The following is an 18,253-nucleotide window of genomic DNA, read 5'->3' as shown; positions in this document are numbered from 1 at the left end:
TTTGGTTTAAACTTTGTATTGGTTTATCTATCAAATGTGTTTCAATTTGTCTTAATGTTTAAATCCCGACCACATATCGTACTTGCAAAGCAACAGATATGTTAAACTTTATACAATTAAACCGAGAACTAATAATTATGATCATGATTGTAATATGTTTGTCCGTTCGGTCAATACGGTTTTGGAAATGTGGAAATTTGATAGATTTCATACAACAATTTGATGCCAAGTTCATACTTATATAGGTGTCAGTCGAATCACCATTCCTTTTAGTATTACCTCTCTTCTTAACTGTCCTGTCTGTAAGGTGTCAGCAGCGTTTCACACTCTACTCATTTTAAGACATATATAGACTGTGTACATTTATAACTCTCTTCAATTCCTTTAATACTGCGAACACATCGCCATTTCTGAGAAACAATTACGAGAACATTAAAGGTGCATTCTCGGCTTGGGCATATTCATGTCCTGAAACTTAGGAATGAAGAAAGCAAACACAGGTTGATTAAAGCCTCTTAAATATATCTTACTTTCCAACAAGCTAAGCTGACTGGTCTTTTTAATGATGTTTCAATTTTAAAATGTGTTCAATACAACTAAAACAAACGAAAACACTTAATTAACAAATCCGGCACAATTATGCAAGTTTGTTTTTACTGAGTATAAGAATAAACCAAACCTTATTTTCGAAAATTCACAAATATAGCCCAATGAAAGCTACAATTTATTGGATCTGAAATTGGCTACGCTGTTAGTTTCGTTTTCAATTGTGAAATGTTTTTTTTTTCAATTTAACCAATCCGATGTCGCTTCTTAACATCATTAGTTTTTCCTATCTATCATGCAATGTGCAATGAAACCATATAAATAAAGTCCTGCATCTTCCAAAAATCTTGCAAAATGAGCAAATCTTCCCAAAATTAGTAAATCGTCGTAAAATCGCGTCCCAATGTCATCGTTTCCAAGTACACAAACTGATATCATGATAATTGGTATTGATGAATACAAAATAAAACAATTTTGTAATCGATTAAAGCAGTTACACTGTGAGTTTTGGAGTACATTGACATAAGATGCACACATTTAGCATATAACTGGAACCTGTATTTTTAACATTGTAAAATGTCTCGAAATGATAGCAATCCGAATGGGAACGTGCATTTTGTAAATAACTGATCATTTCTATTTCTTAGTTTAAAAGTGGTATATACAATTATATATAAATGCATTCGATGATTTATAGGTAGATAATTATTACTTATTTCAACATACATTTTGCATTAACAAAACTATTCGAACTTCTCTTCAAGTACCGTACATATTTGACAAGGTATTTACTTCAAAAGAGTTCTATTCCATCTACCGAGTCCTATGTTTAATCTAATTTTAATACTGTTCAAATAAGTCTTTATTTTAAGATTGGACATTAAAATTAATACAAATCAAGTTAATTCTGAAATAAAGATTCTTTGATCCTATTTCAAAGGTACAAATTGTCTCTGACAGCCTAAATTAGCCAACGTGATAAAATTCTAAGTATGTAAAGAATTTCTTAATACACATTGCAAAATTTTAACTTCGTAGACATGTTTCAGTACTTTGTTTTATAATTTTAAAAACAACGATTTGTGTTCTCTTGTGCATGTGTTACTAATAATCAGAACATTCCATATTAACTATTCCATATGAGTATAAATAAACCCTACCAATATGGACGCTTTCGCTTACAATCCTTTTGGGGGTATCCTAGATAACAGATCCATCCATATATATCATAGACTTCATAAGTTAACTGCTCTTTTTCATGACCGGCTGTATTTTTTTGTAAAATTATTTAAATAATGTTTTTTTTATTTAAATTGCCTGTTTTGCCTATCCAGACAGTGTTCTTTTTACTTACACAAACACCTGTCGTAAATTCTCTTCAGACATACGGTAAATTGCGAACTAAATTAATAAAATTACCATCATTGTAAATACGTTATATATCTAGCATTCTGCCACTTTTTCGAAAGATTAAAACTTTAGCCTTTTCTCTATTGACCTATAATTTCCATCTGTTACAGAATTCACGAAATATAATTAAATTTGAATCGAATTCTTTGTACCGAATCAGCAAAAAATGTCTACTTCGTCAGTATAAACTTGCAGGAAAAACTGTAACATGACTGTACCAAATCATTATGTATAGTATCTTCGAAGTCATTGACATACATGAACAATTAAAAATGGCAAGAAGCTTATTTTAATCGATTGTTCATCTCAGTTGCACCCATATCATACCCCATTTGTCTGCTGCATTGAAGTAAAAAACAACATATATAACTTTTTTGATTAGTAATGCAATTTGTATCTGAGATGCTTAGGATAAAACAAGATATGAACCCAATCAATTTTGTAATGAAAAAGTAACGAATTGTACAGTTAAATCACTTGCTTTATATACATAATGACCTATGATGCGCTTAATGATGTGTTGGTTCATAAAACCAATGCAACATAACTGGATGGCATTATGTAATAAAGGTTGTTACCTAGGATTAGTTGAACTTATGGTGTCCGTCTCTCATCGGAGATTAGAGATTTTGGTCCTATTGGACATCAACTTTTAGTCTTAACATAAAATGAACTATATGAGATAATAATTTTCTTCACAATCGAGTTGAAACTGATTTCTTGCAGTAATCCCGTTTCAACATTTATATCCAGTTCCCTTGAAGATGTAAGCAAATAACTATCATTCCCCGAATAGGTGGACGACTTTTCATTCCACTGTAAGACTGTGTTGAGTTGAATATATTTTCAATAGATTTTGTTCCTCAACTTACTATGACGTTCCATAGTAAGATTTGATTTGATTGGCTCCTCTACATAACAATATGTTCTCATCCACCGTTAAGCATCAATGTTTTTCTCGACTATATTACTTTCAACGAACAGGTGACACTCTCCATGAATTGTAGAAATCAGAATGTTTTCGCCTAATTGTGCATGTAAATTTGTCCGCCCCACTAACCGTTTTTCCTTATTGTTTGAAAGTTTGTGAATTCAAGGTTTCCGTCTTTGGTCAAATTTCGAACCCAACCCCTGTTTGTAAATAACGTGTACACATGGCCACTGTCGAGACATGGACATATGTAAGGCAAAAACATTGTGACTTTCTTGTTGAGAAATGCATCCGGCTGGATAATTGCTACGTTAAGATTTTATCCATCATCCGTAAAATTTACGTCGTCAAGTTGTTATTGACGACGTAAATTTTGTTGGTCAAGCTCTGTAAGAACAATAAAACACATGCTGGGATATTTTTAACATTCTTTTTCGTCTCAAATAACTAGACTTTAAATATCTTATAAAATGAGATATAACTTTGAACATTTCTTGAATTTTGAAAAGGAAAATCCGAGACAAACAATCATATTTTATTTCTCATAATTTATTTAACTGAAAGCAAGATTCCGATTTTTTTTATGTTAGAAATGATTATTTTAAGTAGCCAAAACATTTGCTGTAAGCAAATAAACCGATTTTACATCATTTAATTTGTTCCATACCAAAAACTTTTTGCAAGTTGAACGTTGATTTAGTTCCCTATCAAAACATTCTGTGAACGGACATTCTTCTAATGGGCTTCTCTCTGTAGTTTCACTTTCTGTGTTTTGATTCCCTCCCGATCTACTTCCTGTTTTTGTCGGATTGTTATGCAATGTTTTTTTCTTATATGTGTCAAAAGACACTCCTATAATGAACATAGTTTTTTTTTGTTTAAAACATAGAGTATGAAAAAAAAACAAAAAAAACATTACAGTTAAACTTTATAAATAACCCTAGCAACCAAGAACTTACTATAACTAACATTTTAAAAGGTTGCATACTTACATTAGACAACATAAACACATAAACGAAGAAATAAAACAGTATATACTTGGTCGCTCCATGTCGGCTTGTCTGTCATTTATATTTTATTAATAATCCAAACGATTAGTTGATCATCGGATATTTTTAATAACACAAACGGTAAAACGACTAGATAATGGAGTTGGGTATTTAAATTTTACTGCAAGTTTCCATTAAATTTCACTTACTTTGGGAGGATCAAACTCGTTGTAGGTTGTCCATGCACGGTTAATGTTGCAACATCTGTAGTGGGAAGGATGCGTCTGCGTCACAATATTGTTTTTTGCAACACAGCTCCTTGGATCTGTTGGTGACCTTGTTTTCACAACATTCTTCGGCCTTCAGAATGTAAGGTGTATCTGAAAGCATTCAATTTTTAAATGCGATGCAATTTATATACCTGTTATCTTGTTGTTTGCGTGCGGTTATAAGTTTAATAATGCATACCATTGTGTAATCTTCCGCTCAAACGGCCGATATAATTAACTTTTCTACGGATCCTAAATTCGAGGACTTTTGACGACCGACCCTAAAGCTAAGTCGCTTTTATTGTCCTCTCTTTTAACATCGTTTTTTTTACAAATCTTGACGACTAGAGTGTAAACAAATCGCCCATGTGTTTCGCTTTCCTTTATGTTAAAATATACGTGGAACAAATGCGATGAATACTTGCTATAGTACTTGTTATAGTGATGAATATAGAAATATACGTAAAGTGCACTCGCGATTGGATATAAACAAAGATCCAAATTGATGACAAACATTATTTAATATTTCAGACAAAAGTCAAGCCTTCCCACCTAATGATATTTTTCAGAAGTTTGCTGTCACTTTTTTTTTTATGTCTACTGTAGTGTAATGACCGAGACAAAAAGCCCAAAACGTACTATTGCTAGGGGGTTACTAAGGCTTTGTGCCATCTAAGGCAACGATAAAATCGTGTACATGTTTTGATGAAGTCATGTAGATGCATGTATGGTGTGTTTGTGGTCTGTTTACGCTTTTGTCGTTTGATCCCATAGCTTATGTATCTAAATAGGGTTTATTTATTATTGTTTGCCTAAGGAGCTTGTTCCCGTTATTTTCGTTGTATATTTGTGACTGGATAACACTTGACAGAGACCCTTTGTAGAAGTATTATAAATGAATGAATAACGTGAATGGTTTATAAATATGAATAGGGGATACTTGCTTGTTTCAGTGTAAGATCGTGACCGAGTGAGCATCATAATATATAGTTCACGAGTGACGTACTCACTGACGTGATTAATTTTGGTGTTCGCGAGGTTAGATATATTGCTATCTTCCACTAACACAAACAATAAATCATTAATTATATGTGTAAAATTGGAGTTAAAAGGCATTTCATTACACAATATTTGAACAACATGGAAATGACGTCGTAGAAATTGTGTCCCAACCCTCTGTGCGCTGACGTTTGACTTGGAACTGAGAGCGGGCTCAATTTTCAAAACATTGAACATCATCAATTTGATATTTTCACTGTTACAGTAGTTATATCCCTGATAATTCTCTATAAACCACCAGAAAGCATAAACTAAATTGTATTAATATGGTTTTGAAATATAGGAACTCTATTTAGTTCTTACGTCCTAGACAACACCCCTGATAACCGTTGGGAATAGTGTTGTTGCAGCATGTTTGGCTTGTGTAGTTATACATCTTTGTCCCACAACATTCCATTTGCTCTTTTCTAATTGATGAACAACACCGTCACAGCAGTAGATGTCATAAAATTGACTTCGCTTTATGATAAAAGCTGCAGTCAGATGGAATGATAATAATTTAATATTGTTTTGCATTGGACCATTAAGAATATATGCAGATAAAGGAAATAAAAGTTCACAACATGTACGAGTATCTTTTGGCTTAACATTTGAAAAAAACCTTATTGATATATTTGTTTTTATTAAATTACAAAATACACAAAACCATTTATGACATGTTCCAGTGATCCCTATTGGAACATTTTTGTGAATAAAACTATTCGATAATTGAAGTTGAGATACATTTATAACGCACCACTCTATGCCTAGCCCCACCCACATACTAAATTGTCATTGTCAAAAGCGGAGTAAAAGTTGAAAATAAAACACCAAACTGTTCCATTCAAACTTCATGCTTTATTGTAGGTGGATCATCAAATTCCCCTAACTACACTTCATCCACATATACTTCATTTTAGAACAACGTTCAAAGTTGCCTCCCCTTCCCGAGAAGCTTTACCCCTCAGATACCAAACTCCTGCCTCAGCCCTACGTTTAATAATGCTTACCACTCCCACATAATTTGATGCCTTGCTGGACAACAACGTTACAGCCATTCTTTAGACGTATCAGTTGCATTATATAAGAATTATATACGCCATCATCGTGAAAGAAGTATTGCCCTGGTCCCGGTTTTGCTATTATAAGACCTGAAATGAACAGTAAGAAGATAATTGTGTAATCCCTTCAATAACAATAAGACACTTCATTTGATTTATTTTGCCATTTGGTTGAAAACAAGAGTAACTGTGATGGTGATACAGCTATTAATAATACAACGGCAATTACAGGGACTACAAAGACGTAACACAAACTTTATGAGAGAAACACAATACCACAAACGTCATAGAAATACAACATACATCAAAATAAGCGGTATTAACAAATATTCAGGTAATTGCATTTAACTGGAATGCGAACAGGAAATTGATATTACAGCCTACCGGTTTGTGTGCAGCAAACATAACTGCTTGGGTCATATTCTGTTTTTTGTCCGTTTGGTCCTGTGCATTGACGTACTCTATAGATTCTCGCATTTCTATCCACAAGTTCTGTTCCGCGACACACCTGAGCCGTACCGACCTTGCGATCGACCACGACACCATTGCAACACTCTTGCAATCTGCGTTTGTAAAACCGCTCCTTATCACCACGACAGCATCCTATTAGTTGCAATAAAAATCACATCTTAAGTAAGCCAAAATGGGTGTATATATATTTATTAAACATACCATTTTTCTAATATTACATCGGGAGAAGTCCGAATAATCGTTTAAGTTTACTTCTTTTATAAAAGGTATTGCAAATTATAAATTTGGATGTAGGGATTCGTGTTATATTTCTTGGAAAGACGAATAGTCAATTATTTTGATTTTTTAATAATCTTGAGTGTAGTAGTGAAAGCAGAATAATTCTTACCGTCATCATTCTCCTTTATATGAAACTGGCCAAAACAACAGATGAAGTCTTTCGTGTATATCTCTTCCACACTGGTTATGAGTTCCAGTCCATCGCCACAAGCAACTTTTTCAGTTTTGTTGAAAATTTTCTCTGTGAAATATTTTTTTTTCATCATCATCATCATCATCATTATCATCATCATCATCATTATTCATTATGATTCATGATTCATTATGATTCATCATGAATCATCATCATAATAATAGTCATCATGATCATCATCACCATCGTCATCATTATCATCATCATCATCTTCAACAGCAGCAGCAACAGCAGCAGCGTCATCATCATCATCATCATCATCATCATCATGATTCATCATCATTATCATCATCATCATCACCAATATTCATCATGATCATCATGATCATCATGATCATCATCATCATCATCATCATCATCATCATCATCATCATCATTATTAACAGCAACAATAATATGATAAATAACAACATCAAAATGTAATCAAATAGCAGTTCTAAGACAAAATCGTTTGGGTGAACTGTGAACTACGGAAAAAAACACCTTTTAATCCTAACCTTGAAAACATCCAAACTCGTGTCCGCCTCTGAACCTTCCATGAGGAAGGCTTCCGCAGCAGATTTCTGTATTTGCATTTATTTGTGTTATACCACAAACTTAAAAAAATAAAATTACAAAAAATAAGACCATTTTAGCATGTTCTACATAGCATTACGGATTTCATCTTTAAATATTAAACACATTGAAGCAAGTTAAAACATATTTAACAATCATGTTACATATTTTTCAATCTGTTTGTTTCAAATTATGTCACAATTTCAGAATATAATTGAAATTAACAAAACATCCTCACCAGTCGCATTTACTGCCGTTCCAGTGCATGTAACAAGTATCCTGAAATATAATTCAACTCATTCACCTTATAACCAAACAAGCTGAATGCTCGCTGTTAACTGTGTTATGAAGTTTACATCTCAATGGGTTATTCATTAGATTGAACACGGAATTTGTATATCCATTGTGTCGGGTATCTCGTATTGCAAAATATTTGCTCAAGTTATTTAATATTAACATAAACACGCAGATGACTTCAGTGATTAACTTATGTTTACACTAGATGATTTGTGACTCTCGTGGATAACTTGCACACATTACAGTGCTAGGATTAAATACACATGTCTTAAATTTATAGTTGAAATATTAATCTAAAACCTGGACATATATTTTACACGGATAAATTTTAACGGAAAACATCAAAATGCGACGATCCAGTTATTATTTAAATTTATAGCTGCATGTACACGGATTAACAAGATGGTCAGATAGGATGCCCGCAATCGTCCCAAAGGAATGCGATGCTTTTATAAAAAAAAACTAAGATAAAAGTGCATTGTATGTTCATATTCGTTTTCATTGCACGTGCGCTAAAGCAAATGTCCAGTGACCATTGATGAAAATTAAATAATTCAAACAAAATAACATTATATTTGCTTGTACACTGATGAAATACCGACCAGAAATAGACAAATAAACACAGTTACCTCGTAATATTAATAAGGTGAATGTTCATTTTAATTTTAAGTATTTATGTCGCAGGACAGAATCAAAAACCGTTTGAGCCAGCTTAGAAGGAAATATCGATACAAAAAATGAAGTTATTTAGTTATTTTAATACCGAATGGCACACTTCTCAAATGGAATACTTTGATTGATATCAAATGTTATTAGATATGCAACTTAAGTCAACCTTATGGGCATTCATCATGGACTTCATTCACTCTTTTTGTCAGTTATGATAAAGTAATCCGATTAGCTATATCGTTTTTTGATCCAATTAAGACCAAATGTGAACGCCAGCCCAGTTTGAAAATTGTTGAAAGGTTTTATATGTAATGCAATTATAAGTATTGTACTTTGCGTCGTTTAAATGTATGGAATTAGAATGCCAAGTACATGATTTGATAATAAAATCTAAATTCAGCTTGTTTAAATGTACCTGAAAATTTGATTTAAATTACAAAAAATTATGTTTTTGCTGATAAAAAAATATCGATATGTTTTAGAAAGACATTGAGCTTATCTTCGGCTTAACGGGCATATATATTCCAGTAAAAGAAACACTAAGTTCTATTTACAATAGAGCCGTTCTCATCATCCCTGAATACTGATAATACAGAAACAAAGTGTGTAGTCCTTGAATGCTGAATTGTTCAATTATTTATACCAAATCGTTTAGTATTTTAACTTTCACCCATTGTTTAAATCAAAATTGATTTATCTTGTTTCGTATCGTTTTATCCTAAGTGATAATACGTTTGATATATATTTTTCAGGTATATTGTAATATTTCAGTAAATCAAATAAACGACCGCGCAATCCACCTGTCTAGTTTTAAATGACCCTTCGGATTTTTCTACTAATTTATACTAGTCTAGCTGAAGGGGAATATTTCAAGCTATTTTTATAACTTACTCTACGTGAGAAATCCCAGTAAGCTTTATAAGTTGTAAGGATCAACTTTTGGTTTGGATTACGTTTTTTGTATGCATTAGGTGTTTCATGGTGTCAATTGATCGTTATGTATCGATTTGTTTTAGTTTGATAAGCATGTATTAGGTTGATTAGATAGTTCATTATGACAAAATCAACCATATTCTAACCGATTTGTCAAAAACAGAAATGGGGTTTTCAATATATGTCAAATCTCAAAATGATTTATTTTTAGATATATTTCGTAACAGTGAATACAGTTTATAGGGCTTTCCCGTTCTAAAAATAAAAATTGACACCTCGTATAGGGCTTATTTTTATTGAAAAATATATTAAAAGTATTTATTTTCTATCGCGTTTTTTGTTACCTAAATTCGTATAATGTACAGTTTAAGAAGTTAATCACTCACTCGCGTTTCCATTTAAGGACTGAATGGCGCTATTGATGTCATTAGTTGGTATTGAACGCAGTTAGGCTGGTTAAAATGTGTGTAAGTCGAAGTATAATGTTAAATGTTATGCGATCTTTCGTGAACCGAATATATCCGAAGATATTGCGTTCATCGAAAAATATCTGCAATCGGTGACAGGCTGTTCTTTTAAGAAATTGAAGATGAGGTGTAATCTAGGTGTAAAGAAACTATTGAAGGTTGGCGCCTTCAAAGATGATGTCAATGGAAATTACAGCGATTAGTTGCTCTTAAAAGAAACGCGTCTCTAAATGTCCGAAGGACTCCACGCGTACTTTGACCAACCCAATTGCGTTCATATCCCCGATAACGACATCCACCCCACAATTCATTCCTTATATTTACACCAATAGTTCAATATTCCTTTCAAGAATTGTTAAAAAAATACTTAATTTCATTTAAGAAAACCTTTCAGTAACGACCCGATTATAACCGTAAACATTTTTTTCAAATGACGTCACAATAACGCGGGAGAAGATCAACCACTTGAAATCACTTTAAAACGTAAAATTGAAACACTTCTGGTACCAATATATTTAAAATATAATAAACTAACACTTTTAAAAGTGTTGATCTATATTTTACGGGACCTGCAGACACAATACAACCAAAAACAAGATCAATAGCTTTCATGTATATTGTTATGCAATGAATTACGATCCGAACATATCCAAAGATGTTGCGTTCATCGATTGATGAACGCAATTGCCGAAAGGCAGTTCATTTAAGGAATAGAAATTGAGGTGTAAATATTGGAGACACAATGTCAAAATGAAAGGTTTTTAACAATACATATATGTAACTTGTTCTGTTCATGATCATATGCGCACTTGAGTAAGCGCTCAACATTGGGTAAATATCATTAATCATTTGGGTCAGTCTCTAACTATTTAATACGCATGGATAGATGTTATACAAGAAAAATGCATTCTTACATTATGAGTTATTGCATGGAATTCAATGTTAAACTTTGAATTTTATCATAATAAAAATCCCGTGCGGGGGAGGCCAATTAGGTAACGTTTAAAGATAATTCGTCTGGTTTGACTTTCGCGATGGGAACTTTAAGAAAGGGTACCATTGAAAGTATGATAGTAACTTGTAATGAATACCTTTCTCTTTAAAATTTAAAGCTGACTCAAATTGTGGAATGTGAGCTGTTTTTGTAGGATAATGCATCTTGTTTAGTATTTATTCGGCCTTGGTGCGGGGCGCGTTTTAAACAGGATAGTGACTTTATTTAAAGCTATCGGGCCAGTCTCTGTATTTACCATCGTTAATTAACGTTTACCCTTTCCGTATCAGGGCTATTGCCATAACAGTTACAAATGAAGATATATTGATAACTGTGTAATGTTTGCTGTCTTGAAGCAGTATGGCTTTGTTAAAAGCTACAGGGCTTTCTGTATTTACGATCCCTTTTTACTGACTGTACCAGGGCTGTTGCTGTAACAGTTACCAAAGAAGATAAATTGATAACTGTGTAATGTTTGCTGTCTTGAAGCAGTATGGCTCTTGTTTGATGTATTATGTATATGTGTGGTCTCTATCCGGGTACCTTTAAACATGATATTGGTAAGATGGAATACTTCCGTGATTGTCCCTGTGTCTGTTATTGAATCATTATATCATATCACGAGAGTTAATTCTCTGACGTTATAGTTTTTCAGAAGACGTTTCAAGTAGAATATATCCTTTAAAAATGAGATTGTGTAGGACTGTTGTTTCTTAACCATTATATTGAATGTATTCTCCATGTACAGTCATTACAAATAGAAAACAGCCCTAATATGTTAAAACTATCAAAGATAAGGAAAACTCTGTTTTTTTAATTTAGGAAATCACCACATCATTAGCATAGTGAATGTGATCGATACATAAACACACCGCGACTCATATAAATATATGTATAAAATCTAGTATTACAAATGAGCAAAAAAGCAAATATTTGTCAATAAATTATCTGGAAACTCTGAAATAACCTGTCAGTAACAGTAAATCTACAATGAAAATTAGGATTGAATTTCAGTTCCATCCATAGTAATATTTTGCTCTTATGTGAACACTTTTAGATACTGCATACTTCCATGCCTTTATATGCCTTGCTATAAGCATGTTTATATGTTTTATGCAATAAAGGAGTTGAGTTGAGTTGCATTGTCAGGAGGTGGTGTTAGATTTTAGACTATTGGGAATGTCATTTTAGTTTCCACTAATTTATTGACATGATTTGAAACACTTTGAACGAGATCTAATTTATTAATAACATATGAAAAGGACCGATACATTTTCAGCACTTTATAAACATTCACTTATGGGCGTAGTATTTAATAATTATTTAACACTTGCTTATTTTACGACATTCAGTTTCCGCACTAATAAATTACGCAGGTACAGAACATAGGCAATGTGATCCAGTTTACTTTTTGTTAACACGCGCTAAAATTGATATACGTGAAAAATTATGACATTTTTAAATACTCTTTTATTTCTTGTATCCATGTGTTGATACATTAATATACAAAAACTATGTCTAAGTGAATTCCACTTTCTGTTTATAAGCAAACAATCTTCACACGTAAGACCTTTATATCAAAATAAATGATACTATTAAAGGTAATAAAAGCACTGGGAAACCAGTATGCGCTGTTTTGTTAAACGAGGAAATTCAGATGAGACAGCAACATGATTCTTGCGTTATTTTTTGTCATGTTAAATGATGTATCATCGGCCTACTACTGGCTCGCATTGACAACTCTAGGCGTGTTATGACATAATACTGTATTTGCCGATTTAGGATCATCTGTAGCGGACTTTACTTTCATTTGATTAAATTATTTTCGTCGATAATCCTTTGAGCTATTTGTTTTGGAAGTTCTTGCCACATTAACACGGTTGAAAACCCACGTGACTTATTTGGTAAAGTGCACGGCAACAAATGTCAACACGCTCGATTCAGGTAAGGTTTTTAGAGATAACTTTCTTAATATTTTGAGAATGTTTGTGAAATAAAGACCATAAACCCCGCATTTAAAAGCTCTATCAACGGTAATAAAGAACTTTCTCTAATATCCTAAAGTTTTCCTGAGAATCTTGACCAACTGATTTTCAGAGTTGAAATCTAAGGCAAAGTACACGCTTTGGACAAATATATCGCTTTACTTCATGTTAGCCGTAAATAATTCATACACAAATCTTATTTTAAGCACATTTTAATTATTTTAAAGTTTTCAGCGTGTATTATTGAACTTCTTATAGTTATTTCAAAGTCGAAAATGAACTAAAACCAAATTGATAAAGTACACGGACATTTTAGGTTTGATAAAGTTCACGGTCGTTTACAACCTTCAGTGTATATACTCATTATTTCACTGAATGGTGCTAAAACGAGTTATCATAAATTTATTTATTATTTCTATTCTTCAAATTCATTATTGAACATTGCATGTTTGAAAAGACGCATTGTAATGGAGTGGCAATGGAAGAATGAACGCGTTTTAACAGTTAGACCGACGGAGTCGCCTAAATGATGGGCTCATTTTCATGAATCATGGAAACATGTATTATCACACTAAAATTCAGTCCCGTATTTAAACAATATATTCGCAATTGACATATAAAGGGCTTGAAGTTTTTGTAAAGGGTGTTCCACTTCTTTTTCGTATCGTATATGTAAAACGTGTTTGTATTCATTATACACGGTAAACAGTAACACATAACTGCTTAATAACTCTTCATTTTGTCAGCTTTGCACATTGCCATTGAAAATGTGAAACACAATTTCCTCGAGTTGCTTGTACAACAACCAGGAATAGATTTAAACATAAAGGACTGTAGTGGCTTCAGTCCTTTATTGTGGACCGCCAGATTGCGCGACTGGAGGGCTATGAAGATTATGATCGATGCTGGATGTAACATAGGGAGTAAGGACTTTACAAAGGGAGTTAATTCCTTGCACATTGTAGTTGATAAAAATCATTCTGGAAAGGCAAACTAGCAACTCTTGAGGACAATAACAAATGTATTGAACTGCTCCTCAAATCTGGTGTTGATATAGTGCTGGGGATGTGTATATGAATACGCCGCTTCTCTATGCTATCAAGTGTAATAATCACAATGCAGTAAAGAAGTTGTTAAAAATGAACTGCAAGTTTATTGCTAGTCATAGAGTTGGATCGGCATTTGCAAATACTCAGTTTTATTTTAATCCCGATTTAGTTGGATGTGACCTCACATTGTTTCCTCTTTATGTGGCCATGTCAAAACTACAAACAAAAACTGTGAAAATGCTATGTTTAGCTGGAATTAAATACCAAAAGCTTGCCAATGAAAAACGGATCTTGGACTTCATGTCAAGTACTTATGAACCTCTGGGTGAAATGTTAACTGACTTGGTTTACCATCCTATGTCTCTCAAGCAGGCATGCAGGTGTGCAATAAGACAAAGTTTGAGTAACAATATTGAGGACTTAAGAAGTGCAGATCTAGGTTTACCTGCCATCCTTGTTAGTTATATTTGCCTTGATGATCTTGATGAATTATAAACCTTTGTAACCAGCCTTCAATTAGGATTTTAGCCAGGATTGAAAAAGGACAGGGTGCTGCAGAAAAGGGACAGGGTGCTAAGGGTAAAAATGGCCCACTGACTTGGGCTATGAAGAACTTGAACATAATGAATTTAGCAGAAAATGTTGGAAATTGTGCTTAATTGAATTAGTATTAGGTTTCAACTACCAGATACCTGTTAAGTATAAGACTTTGTGTGTATGTATTTACAGTCTAATTAAAAGTTTTAGACAAAACAAAAAAAATATTTCACAGTCTCGAGCATTTAAAGGGGCTGTACTCCGTATGATGAAATAGCGAAAATAAAAGAAAATTGTCGAAAACTGACATAAACTTGGTATTGATGTGTACAATGCATTGAAACTTACTAACTGAAGTACCACATAGTTTACAATTCATTTATTTTTCGCAGTTTTTTTTAACTTTTCCATTAAAAAATATTACTAGGTATGTCTACCTAGTAGAATTCATTCCTTATGTGTGATTGGCTAGTCGATATTATCACATGATATTACCAAGTTAGGTATATAGCTAAAATATTCCACCTGGTAAGAATAAGCCTTCGTGGCACAGTGAATACAACACTGGACTGCATTTTGGTATTTTTTTTACAATTATGATATCAAAGAGTAAAACATTTTATTAAATAATTGTCCTGAGATTCGTAACAGAAAAATACTTTTTTTGGTGCCAATCTGGTGTACAGTCTCTTTAATTCTCTGAAGGCAAATGGGTTACCATTCTAGTCTCCATGAGAGCAGAAGGGTGCTACTGAATCCTAGAACTCTTCTTCAATTCTGACACCCAAACTACTGACAATTTTGTTTTGAAACCAAACTGGATTGAAGAATCTATGTTTTGTGGAATTATATATATGAGATAGTTCACTAGTAAGTTTTGTATAATTTGTTTGTGATGTTTTTCCATATATTGTCATGAAAATACTTAATAATTAAGGATTATGGACAACGCAGCAAGTTTTCACTCATTTCATTGAAAAGAAAAACTTAAAGATGCACTCTCACAGATTGACAATTATGACATTTTTTTTTAGTTTATGTCTCAGAATCAGCTGATTTTGGCCTCAATGCCTTTAATTCAGTCCTATAAAATAACTCACATTATAACAACTCACAATTGTTTGGGAAATTGCCAAAAAATTCATTTTTCTTATAATAAAGTGTTAGCAATTCTTTTAGCCACAAAATATCAATTTTGGAACATAAATATGTCAAAACTGTGATCTGATATTTTATGAGCTGTCTTGTATCACTGGTTTCCAGATGTTTACTCAAAAATTGGCTCATTCAAAGACAAAAAAAGTTGTCAAAACAGTAAATTTGTGTGAGTGCAGCTTAGAATTTAGTCCTAAATTATATCCACCTTTGGTAATTTTTTTCCATATTTTACATTTTCTAAATTGTAAAGGTTTTAAAACAGTCTTAAACTTAAATGCGTACAATTCATGCCTTATTTCTCTAGATCTTAATAGAGAATTTGATCAGAAAACCTTTTTTTAATGAGTCTAAAACACAGTCTATATTGCCAAACATGCCATATTTCTCAAAGGCTTTCCAGGGATTTTGCTCAGGAAACCAGAGGATTTTTAAGGAGTCTATCAACACAGTCAATACTTTTTGCATGTACTTGCCATATTTTTTGAATGGTTTTCAGGAGATTTTGCTCAGAAAACCAGAGCATTTATGATTATCCTCAATTATCAATCACTCAGGTGCAGGCATTATGTTGCGTGTTCTGCTTTTAAAAGCATTTTATTTAAACAAGCCTTTCTGTTTAACTGAAAAGCACTGTACATTTTATATTGTATATCTTGTACAAAAAAAGCAATCTAGCTGAAATTTTCCCACTCAGATAGACTGAAAATACTGGTACATAATTATATTTTTGCATTCAGGGGGAATCAATCCCCACCCCTGTTAGACCGGGTGATGGATCGATATTCAGGGTCATGTAATGTTGGCATTCAAAAATACATATCCATGTTGTAAATCCAGTTTTTCGAAACATTATTTTTATGTTGAAATTTAGAGAAAAAGAGTAGTTCTTGGTCTACTCTTAACTCTTAATTATTTTTTTTTCAATTGAAAATGAATTGAAATTCTTAAGCAAACTTTCTATTTTATCAGAGCCTAAGTCCCAGAAAGAGTCATTATACACCTGTTGTTTAAACAAATCATTTTCTTAGACTTACAATTAATATAATCGTTTGCCAAATCCCTATAAAATTCTTCAACATATTTTTAAACTAATGCATCTAAGTTATATCAATAATTATTTTGCCAATGTTTTGCAGAGTTATTGCAGATCAGCAAATTTGATTTAAAAAACATTTTTGAAATCAAATTTTCTAGTCCACACTGATAAACAAATAAGCCATGTTCACTGTAAACAAACCACTTCTAGCTACAGCAGCAAATATTCAAAATTATAGTCAGTTAAAAAAGAAAAGAAAAGAAGTTTTTTTTTAATTCTTTGCATATCTCTAGTCTATTTGCTCCTTGTATTAGTTGTGTATACATATTACATGTTAAAACTGTGCCTTGTCTGTTTTACAGTTACCAGAATAAAATACACTTTTTGTTATCAAATACGTATACACAAAATTTGTTACATGACTAACAACAAGTGTTGCATGTATCAAAGGCTCTCTTCGAAATGTTGGTGAACTTTGCATTAGATATTCCTTTTATGATTTAGTTGTTACATGTATGTACCCTGCATGTCATAGCAGAGTTTAAGCGATCATGTTGTTGTTGTCTGCTGCATAGTACTTTCATGTTTGCTGTCTTACTTGAGCATTTCTTATCCGATATTGGACCTAAATGCATGTTGACATAATATCATAACTGTGTTCGATCAACAGTGAGATCGCTCCATGGAGTCCAGAGTAATTTTTCTTGATTGGTCTGAATGAGATACCAAAACTATTTTGTTCCCCTCTTACTTAAATATTTCTTTTTTCAATTTTTACCAAACTTGGTCACAATGTTTCTGGTCATAAAACCTCGAGTTAGATCAACAGCCAGATCAATTTTTTACCCAGAGGTAATTAGCACTTAATTTGTCAATTTTTGACCAAATTCTCCCTGTCCACTCTATCTGATTTGTTAAATATTTTATCCGATATGTTCCAGACTTTGTTAACACTGTTTATTGGCATAAAATATTTACACATTTCTATCAACAGCCTTACAGTATTATTTGCTGTGGAGTTGTGGCCCTTGTCAATTTTCAAAATGTGACCAAATCTAGTTTGACAGGTCTTTAGTTGGAGTATTTTTGTCATCAAATCTTTACAACACTAAGTTACCATATCGAAATATGTCTAATAATATTATTATGCATTTACTTAAAGTGCAGAGGCATTGAATTTATATACAATTATTTTGCATTCTTTTTTGGCACATAAAATATTTCTTGTTAGTTTGGTTTGACTATGATGGGCACCTGACAGGCGACAAACAATTTTGCAATTTTTTATTTAATTACTGATTTCTTATACCTTAAGAAGATATTATTGTTGTTTTAGAGTTTATTTGTTTCCTGATATACAGTTGTCTGTTGTTGAATTTACGATAT

At 32.5% G+C, this 18,253-nt stretch overlaps 1 long non-coding RNA gene and 1 pseudogene across 1 annotated transcript; one reads left to right on the top strand and one right to left on the bottom strand.

Moving 5' to 3' along the window:
* Window positions 1-6,083: 6,083 nt before the first annotated feature.
* LOC128246791 (uncharacterized) lies at window positions 6,084-8,318 on the bottom strand. The gene is made up of 5 exons (XR_008263362.1): window positions 7,981-8,318; window positions 7,685-7,783; window positions 7,104-7,235; window positions 6,629-6,847; window positions 6,084-6,334 (listed from the first exon to the last, which is right to left on the bottom strand). It is a non-coding gene; the product is annotated as an uncharacterized LOC128246791 (long non-coding RNA).
* Window positions 8,319-11,142: 2,824 nt separating this feature from the next.
* Window positions 11,143-15,075, top strand: LOC128245799 (uncharacterized; annotated as a pseudogene).
* The last annotated feature ends 3,178 nt before the right edge of the window (window positions 15,076-18,253 follow it).

Source organism: Mya arenaria, chromosome 9 (genome assembly GCF_026914265.1).
Source record: "Mya arenaria isolate MELC-2E11 chromosome 9, ASM2691426v1".
NCBI lineage: Eukaryota > Metazoa > Mollusca > Bivalvia > Myida > Myidae > Mya > Mya arenaria.
This window is presented reverse-complemented; position numbering and strand designations above follow the sequence as displayed.